The sequence below is a fragment of the Lotus japonicus genome, chromosome 5, assembly GCF_012489685.1.
Source record: "Lotus japonicus ecotype B-129 chromosome 5, LjGifu_v1.2".
In the NCBI taxonomy this organism is placed as follows: domain Eukaryota; kingdom Viridiplantae; phylum Streptophyta; class Magnoliopsida; order Fabales; family Fabaceae; genus Lotus; species Lotus japonicus.
The window spans coordinates 48,521,999-48,532,191 of record NC_080045.1 but is presented as its reverse complement, the minus strand read 5'-3'; positions in this window follow the sequence as shown (position 1 = coordinate 48,532,191).

Below are 10,193 nucleotides of genomic sequence, written 5' to 3'. Positions count from 1 at the left end.
TATGAAAGCCCAAAGTAGAAGAGTTTGCATCAGTGACCTAACATGCACCAATTCACCAAGGGCACTAAACACCACATTTTTATCGGAAAAATTTAATATGGACCACTTTTCGGTGGTGCAAAGTTGCACCACTCACCTTTTGATCCGGTAGCAGGTTTTATTCTATTTTCCTTTTTTTCAAAATTAAAATATTTAATATATTTAAGTAAATTAATTACCCTAATCTTCTCCCCTTTTCTCTCTCTCTCTCTCTCAAAGCTTCAACCTTTTCTTTTCTATACTCTTGAATCTGTTCCTGTAATTTACTTTCACTTGTAAGATCAAGTTTTGATCTAGTAGTACAACTCTATGTTTTGATGATTACAAGTTAACCTTTTGATATGAACAATTGTGGTACTCTAACGTGTTTTTCTGAGTGTGCTATTTACAGGCTCTGACCTCAACTCAATCTCACACAAATCAGAAGCACTGTGTATAAAGAGCGACCCAAGCAACGCTTTCGCACTCACCATGTTCAGTATGAACAGTGGAAAAGCTTCAGAAGTTCTGAAGTTATACAAACTCTGATGTGGACTCAGTCACTAGAAGTTCTGAAGATCCAGAAAGTCTGACAACCAAGAAACACTGAAGGCTCAGATATTCTGATGGTGTAGAAGACTCTGAAGATCCAGAAGCTAATTAGTGAAATTCTGATGCCCAGAAGCAAGATACTCTGAAGACCATGTACTTCCCTCTGAGTTCAGAATCAGAAGAAACAATGGTCAGAGGATCTGGGCTTTCCCTCTGACTCTGATCAACCGGCTTCACAAGTTCCAACATGAAGCTTTCTCCTGATCAGAAGTCTCCTAGGTTTAAAGGTCAAGTCGCTATCCAAGTACAAAAGCAATTGTACCTTCCTGACGACCTACCTAACAGTCTCAGACACAGCAGAAGCTGGATTTTCCAGAACTGCCCTCCAACGGTAGCATTTCCCATGCAACGCTCAACCCTAATCCTTGGAGTATATAAAGAGGCTGAAGACTAAAAGAAGCGGCTAGAAGCATTCACATACGCGCAAGACAAATTCAAATTCTTCTAAGCTTTCTTTCATCTGAAATTCATTGAGTTTACTATTTAGCTTTTTAGAAGCAAATCTCTTATAAACAATTTTTTGATAAACAGTTTGTTTAGTTCCTTTAGGAGATCAAGGTTGATCGGATCCTAGAGAAGACTAAGAGAGTGAATCTTAGTGTGAGCTAAGTCAGTGTAATTGTTAGTTACTTGTAGGTTTCAAGTGCAGTTGTAACTCTTACCTGATTAGTGGATTGTCTTCATTCTAAGAAGGAAGAAATCACCTTAACGGGTGGACTGGAGTAGCTTGAGTGATTTATCAAGTGAACCAGGATAAAATCCTTGTGTGCTTTTCTATCTCTTATCTTTAGCACTTAAGTTCTCGAAAGATTTGTCAAAATCTTTAAGGTGGAAGCTTTATCTTGAAAACGTTATTCAAACCCCCCCTTTCTACCGTTTTTCATACCTTCAGCACTCCACCCTCTTCAATTCCAGTTCCTCAGCCTCTCGCGTTTTCCTCCGTAGCCTCTCCTCCAACTCATCAATTCTCCCCAAAAGCGACGCCGTTTCACTCTCGCGGCGTTCCAATTTCGCAATCGCGGATTTCCTCTTCTCCTCGCTGGCTCTCAGTGACAACTCCTTGGATCGAACGAGCTCCGTCAGCGTCTTGTGCAGCGCCATGCCTTCATCGACCTCGCGCTCGAGCTCCTCGATGCGACGGCGTTTGGAGTCGGAGTGCTTTGAAGTGGATTGGAAGTGCGGGTAGATCTGGGAGCAGAAAACCCACACCCACCAAGATCATCTTCATCACTGACACCTCTGTTTTCTTCTTCTTCTCTCGGTTGATGGGTTGATGCAAGATTGCAAGGTCTGGGTATGGTTCAGATCTGAGAACCAAGAACCGCCGCATGCAACCATAGCTCGCGGTTGAGGGGTCAGTTTTGAGGTCGAAGAAGGCTTTTCTTTCCATGGTTGCTTGATCTGAGATGCATCTGCAACCCTGGAGACGCCGCATCACCATCATAAACCCCCTCTCACCGGATCCACTGTGACTTGCTGGTTTTCCCACCTCTTCATCACGCCTTTGCCGTTACTGAGGTGATGGGTGTTGGTTGGGCGGTGGATGATCGATTTTGCTGCTCCTGGGAACAAGATCTGGTTTTTTCTCTGCAACTCAGATCTGGTTCCCCATTCCCCTGGTCTGAGAAACCCACCACACGACGAAGATGGTTGTGTGGTGGTCGGAGAGGAGGTTGGGGGAGGGAGGTTAGTTACAGAGGCTGGGTAGAAGGTAGAAGATGAAGAGGAGAGAGGAGAGATTACTAGGAATTAGGTTTTAATTAACTTAATTAAAATTATTTCAAATTAATTATTGTGATTAATAAATATGTATTTTTTAAAAAAAAAAAACCGGGTAACCTGCAATAGCATGTCAAAAAGGGGGTGGTGTAACTATAGACCACCAAAAAGTGGTCCATAGTAAACGCGTCCATTTTTATCCAAAATCATAAGACATTTAGTTTATGGATCACATCTCTTATATTATCTTTTCCTCACACATTCTTAATCAATGTGAGAATTTAACTCATACTTGAATCTTCAACATTTTCAATCAAATGAGCAATTAGTTTGACCTGGTTTAATTTTATTGACGTGACATCAAAGGATCGGTATTAATTTGGACCACTCTTAAAATGTCACAGCATTGTAAAATTAGATTATGGGATTATCTAAAACTAGAGTCACTGTCTAGTTACTAAATTAGATAAGGATATGCATGGGATTTCCCTGCACTGAAAATTGGCTTCTTGTATTCTTATGTGATTAAGACTGCATCAAGTGTAAAAGACGAAAAGGGTACTCCCTCCGTTCCTTATCTTTTGCTGTTTAAGGTTATGCACATTGTTTAAGAGTGCAATCATTGAAATATTTGTTGACATAAACACCCTTATTTAATGTTGAGTTAGAGTGAAGAGAGAGAATAGTAATTATTGGTTAAAAAACTTGTTATGATTTTGATTGGTGAAAATAAAAGGTGGTAGGTGAGAGATAGAGTATTAAATGAGGGTATACATGGAATAAATTGAGAAAAAATGCATTGGGTTTGTAAAACAACAAATGTTTTAAAATTTAGACCAAAACTTAAAACAACAAAAGATCAGGAACGGATGGAGTATGTTTTTATTTGGACAAGTCCATCTGGGCAAATATATATGTGGCCAAGAGGACATGAATCCAAGGGATACTTATCATTGAGGGAGGTTAGAAAGAAACAATCCAGGATGGGGTTAAGGAGGGATGTTGACAGGGCAAGGGCACAGCTAGGGCTTTAGATGTTTCCTTCTCTTTAGGATGTGACCTGTCTCTAAGCTATTGCCATACCCTAAAAGTTCAATAGTTATGATATAGTGATTGATCATGATCATGTGCCCCTGTTGGAATGCTAGGAATTTGCTGTAACACATCTTTGCTATCCAAATTTCTTGCTCTTGTTCACATCATCTGTTTACCATAATTAGGGTATAAAGTGATTGATATTTTATGTTATCAAATGATGTCTAAATTCTTGTCAGTTAATAAACTTTACTATATTTCAATTAAAAAAGACGTGTGGAGTAGTGACACACTTAGATGGTGATTTTTTTACTGACACATCCAAATTTTATTTTATCAGTGAAACAGAGAAGAAAACATAATTTTGAAGTCACAAAATTTCAATCTGCCTAAAGACCCTGCGGGGAATTGATTAGCTCTTGTGATTTTTTGGCATCAATTCTCAACTAGATTTTTTTTTTAATTATCATGAGATTAGAAAATGATTTCATGTGCTTTTATTCCTTGATTAATTAAAGACCTAAGAGCAATATTTTATTTTGCAATATGTAGAATTGTTAATAGATATGCATGTGCTATTGGCTTAAGTCCCTGAGGAACCTCATCATAAATTATAAATGTTTACGGATCTTTAAAAAATGATAAAAATAAAAGATGCGTTGGTCGTGCTTTGGTGATGATCATATTATTCTCTTTGTACCACCCAACAATATAGTTTAATTAAATGAAAAAGGAGGAGGCCGAAAAGAACATGGAGTATTTAGACTAAAAGTCTAATATATGCGTTCAATTTTTGTGGCTATTGTTATGTCTTAGAAGAATTTTATAAATGAAACAAGGACTTCTGAGATTGATAGGTAGAGGATCTGTTCAGTATATTTAATGCAACAGAGAAGGAGAAGAAGAAGTGAATCAAGTGATCACAAAAAATATGAGTGAGTAACAAATCCAAAGCCTATGGAATTGTTGATCTTGTAGCGGTTAAAAAAATTAGTTGAAAAGCTTTATAGGCACCGTGAATGTTTTTACGGAAATTTGAAGGGATTTACTAATTTATTAACAACTAACCACTAACATTTGCCTATAAAAAAAAACATCATATTAAGAAAAACATGATTTATAGGTTAAAATAGCTATTATAAAAATTAGTTTTAGTAAATAAGAACTATATTGTAAATAATATTTACTGAATGATAGTTATAAAAACATTGTTCATAGATAGACATAATTTTCACATGACACACTATAGAATCTTGGCCGTCTCAACCCATAGGCCAATAAAGTCCTCGCTTTAGGCCCCAAAATTTTTTAGTCCCCAATTTTTTTTTTAAAAACAAACTAGTATATTTCAAAGGAAATTTTCCAAGAATATATCAATTAAATAACATATTGAGTGCCTAAAAGAATGGATCTATTAGGTGCATCATTTATTTTTAATTAAATTCAATTTATTGAGTTTTTGAATTGATAAAAACAGAAGAGGAGTCACTCGACTTTTCATTTGATCTCTTTGAATTCGTTTTAATCTTGAACGTTTATTAAAACATAATGAAAACTCAAATATTGATGGACTGGATTTATTTACAGAACTAAATATCTTAAAAGAAATTATACATATTGGTTGAGACAGCCATGTATATAATTGCTTATGTTTTTAATTATACTTGCATCAAAATTTTATTAGTGAAACAGAAAATTAAGACACTATAGTCAATGTCGAAATTTTCAAAATATTACCTCATGCCAAGGATTGGATATCTTGAGCGTGAAGTTTGTAAAATTTGACATGTGTAGGGTGTGGGTGGTCTTCAGTAAACGGATTTCGAATTTAGAATAAGTTTTGATGTCGTATTAAAATTCCGGAGGAATAACTCTAATTCTTAAAACTCTAACCGGTTATTAACTCGGTCAAGGTATTGAATCACTAATTCAACCGAGGAGGTTGTTGTACTTGTCAACCGGGATATAAATATATATTAGACTAGTATATGCATTATGCAGTATTTTTCATCATGTAGTCTAATGGATGTGTTGCTTGTTATCTTTTTAGAGGTAATGGGTTCGAACCCCATAGACTCATATTAAAATGCAATTTCCTTTTACCGTTGAAAAATGGTATATACTAAATGATCATGATGGTTGGCACAGTGGATAAGTTACTTTTTTACAAGCCGGAGGTTCCTGGCTTGGAAGTTAGAACTTTCTCTAACATTTTTTCATGAGCACTAGTTTTTGACCCGGCTGGTTCAACCTCTTAGTTTCAACCGGTTTGCTTCGGGTTTGACAACTTAATACCAGGTTTGACCAGTTTATATGCACATCTGATATGAACTCAAAGTTGGACTGGTCATAGCACTGATTCACAGCCAAACTAGTTCGATCTGCTGGTTCGGTCCAGTTTTTAAGACAATGTCTAAATCTATCTCAAAAGCTAACTTAAGAAGTGACTATTATCTTCTCATATATAAGAGCTATATTTGTCGTCAAAATAAGGTCTCAACATATATTTTAATTAATAGCATATAACATAAATCATGGAAAATGAAGGGTAGAACTACAAGGTGCAACTAGCGCGAGGTTGTATAGCTTAAATAGAGATCTCGGGATTGAGTTTGTGAATTCGTCTATGTTAAAATACTTGGTAGAGTTTTGATAAGCGCATAATTGATGCACTTTATGTGTGACTTTCTAAGCTTCATTATATTTATTTTGTGCTTAATTGTTATGACTTACATGTATTCTGACCATTAGTACTTATTTGGATTATTCATAGAAAAGTGCTTAATTCTACACTTTTAGCTTCTACGACTCTTTTTCTAGAAAAAGGTTGAATCTGGAGCTAGGGTGATCCGAGTGGGACATGTAATATATCATTGGAAAGCTAGAAGAAATCTCTACAACATTCATGTTTAGCCAAATTTCAGAAAATGTCTCTAAATTGATCAGTATTGCTTTGTAGAGTTTCTATCACTGATCTTGCAAGACTGGAACAATCTGGACTAAATTGATCATAACTTGAACTATATGATTCAAAATTGAGCGTGGTTGGAAGCTACATAAGCTAAATTGAAGAACTACAACTTTTATGAATATATGTTTTGAAGATTCGACCATCTACAGTGGTCAGTTGAGCAATGAACCACTTACTCCCTTTTAGCCAAGACTTACATCATGCTGAGATTAGCTTCTGAATTAGATAAGATATTACATTGAGAGCAATTTTACTTTAAGGAGAAGTTGATTATTAGTATAAATAAGTGAGGTTTAGACTTTTATTAGACACCTCTAATCATCTTCTATTATTTAATCCTTATTTTCATAGGTTTAGTATGAGTTGCTAAACTCCTTAGTTAGTCTTATGATTTTTAATACTCTTGTGTTTGAAAACCTAAGGTTCAATTCATAATAAATTTCGTTTTTCCATTTAAGTTGATTTATGTTCTTTAGCTCTTGATTGTCTTGAATATTATTTTGGTTTTTGAAGATTTTTGAATTCAAAGTAATTGCATTTAAATTATTACCCAAGCAAGGTGAGTCAGTTAAATGATTCTTTAACTGATGATGAGACGATGAAGTGATTGTGAATTTATTCTCTAAAAACATAAATCTCTAATGTCGATCGGTTGTTAGCTTTGAGGATTCCATGATCATAGATAATTCTTGTACTTTTAAGCGACGATTGTCAAGCTTCTTAACGTGAATGAATCATATTTTGAATGATTGTTCAATGAAAAATTAGATTTTCCATCCCACGATTGTGAGTTCGGATTGAACTCAAATACTTGTTAAAAAGCAGAATTAATCTTTGAGTTAAATTAGAAAATTGTCTCTGCACTTTAAACGAGAATTGAAATTTGTCTCTCATGGAAAATGCCCTCAGACTACGAGAAATGGCTGGAAATGATCCCTACCAGAGTGGTGGCGCTGACTGTCGTATCCATGTGTTCCGACAAGACACATGTGGCAAAGCCATGTCATTGAATGAAGCTGACATGACTTTTTATAGAAAAAATATTAATTAAATTAAAAACAATTAATGCTACCTTAATAACCTAATTAAGGTTTAAAAAAACCCTAGATTTTCAAAAGATCAGGAAGAAACCAAAATCAAAATAGGATAACAACAGGTCCAATTAATTGAACCATCTTCTTAACAACCTAGCCCCAATCGAACCTTGCTAGAAAAATCTCAAACCAGCAAATATTGAGCAGAAACAAGATTCAGGGTCCGTTTGGTGGACAGGATAAGGAAGGACTAATCATATCCTATTGTTATCTGGTGTTTGTTGCGTCAGCAGGATATGATAACACTATCATGTCTCTTATCCTATCCTGTCCAACAAACCCCCTCCTTAGCATCACCTCGTTTCGCTTCAACCCCCGCAACTCCAGAACCACCACGACCCTTCTTGCTCATACCAAAATCCCATATCTCCTACCAGTGAAGAGCCACCAAAACAGTGCACTCAATTTTGATAGGTCAGTGCCACTAGATCAGAAATCTCAGGGGAGATTGCCCAGGTTCCTAAACATCTTCATGAAAGGACGAAATAGATCGAGGAAGACTCAAATCAAAAATTGATAAGATCTATTTTCTTCTTTCTCTGATGCGGGTTTTGGAGAATGCTTTTTCGATCAGATCCAGATCTCCATCGATTGCCTTTGCATCTTCTCTACCAGCAATGTTCAAGGTGAGGTGGAAGCCTCCTCGAGTTGTTTTGGGCTTCATTCTCTCATGTTAGGACTTCTGAGTTTTTTTTCTCATTCCAGAGCAAGTTTCAATTGTGAGCAAATCTCTGATGGTCCTCTTCGCTGGTGGGTTGATGGCGATGTTGGTAAACTCACAAAAGGGAGAGGCAAAGAGAGAAAGGAGGGGGAGAAAGGAAGATTTGGGTTTCGTTGGTGGTTTTGGGCGATATTGATGGACTTGGGCGGCAAGGAAGAGGAAACAACGACTGAGTAGTTTGGTTAAGGGAGAGAGGCAATTCCATGTTTTTTTGTGATGATTTTGTTGATTTATGGTTAGGTTAATTTAATTTAGGGATTAAGGTTAAATTAGGGGGTTAATTGTAGGTTAGCTTCATTAAATTTTAAATTGAAATGAAAAAAAAAAACCATGTCAGCTTCATTAAATGACGTGGCTTTGCCACATGTGCCTTGCCAGAACACATGAACACTGCGGTTAGCGCCACCACTCCGGAAGGGACCATTTCCAGCCATTTCTCATAGTCTGAGGGCATTTTCCATAAGATTTTCCGGCGATGGACGAAATTCAAATCTCGCTCAAGTTCAGGGACGATTTTTCTGATTTAACCCTTAATCTTTTATAACCAAGGAAGCTTTGTTGCACTTGAATGTTATAATCCGATGATGAACGTTTTCTCACCTCTGAATCAAATCTTTTTAATTATTGTTTTGCTAATCTGCAATCAAATCAACCAAAACCTCATTTTTAATTGCTTTTGTTTACTCTCTCTCTTCAAGCAATTGTTCATCAAGTCCTTGTGAGATCGACCTTGGTGTTCAACTCCTTGTATTGCATTCAAAACAAGAATACTTTGACACATCACGATAGTGTGTTCGTCAAGTCATTCATAGTTATCATACTTGACGACTACAACAAAATTTTCTAGGTTACTGGATGATAAATATGGTTTAATTAATAAAAAAAAGTTGTTTCTAAAAATTAATAAAGATCAATTAACATCGATCAAACAACTTCATTTTTTAATAAGCCAAAATATCTATAATCTATAATCTATCTATAATCTATAATCTATAATCTATCTATAATATATATAAAAGCAGAGTTTTGCAACCTTGGGGTAAAACTGTAATTTAATACTTTAATACACATGGGTGGAAATTTCCCATGGCCATATACGTAAATTTGTGAGGAATTCAATATGAAATCAATCTTGATCATTCATTGCTTCTAATCCTAACCGTTGATCATTTTCTTATGAAACCCTTTGTACAACATTTTCATATTCTTGGCTGTTTTATTTGTTGCTTTTGTAACTTCTGATTATGGATTATGGTTACAAAATCACCAAGAGTTTCTTCCTTCTTCTCCCATATATAAAACATTTTTTCATTCCCCTTTCAACTTATTTTCATCTCTCTCATTTTGACCTTCAGCATCTTCATTCATATGCAGGTCATATCTCTTCGATTTGGATTCTCCAACAGCATCATTCCAGCACAAGAAGATCTTCCATCAGGTTAGAAATTTTTCTTTTGCGTCTTTTCTTCTCCACCAGTCACTTCTTCTTCATCACTTTTGCATTGACGTTTTTCTCCATCATCATATTCCATCCGGTAAGAGCTCTTCTTTTTTCGCCTAATTTATCCCTTTTAATTTATCTGTTCTGATTTCGCCATTTCTTCTTCTTCAGATTTTGTTCTCATGCTATGGTTCTTCCCAAACGGTCTTATTTTTTCTCATTTGTTCTTCTATTCTTCATCTCCCACTCCTGTAAGATTCATTCTTTATTCGCAATACGCACGTTGTTATCGCTTATTCAATAGATGAGAGTTACAAATTTTATTTTGTTTTGTAATTTATGCATGTTTTTTTCTTTGCTGTTGATTATCAATATTATTATGATCTATTTGTAACTTCTATTTCATTTCAAAAATATTTTTTCTTCATAAACTAATAAAGTCATCTCCTTGATTATTTCTCTAATTGTGTTTCATTATTTTTCTTGCACAATTTTATGATGTTTGCTTCCATTTCTTTGACAGTTTAATCTCCAACCAATGTAAGTTTCTTGCTTTTTTTTATTTTGATTAATTTATTATCA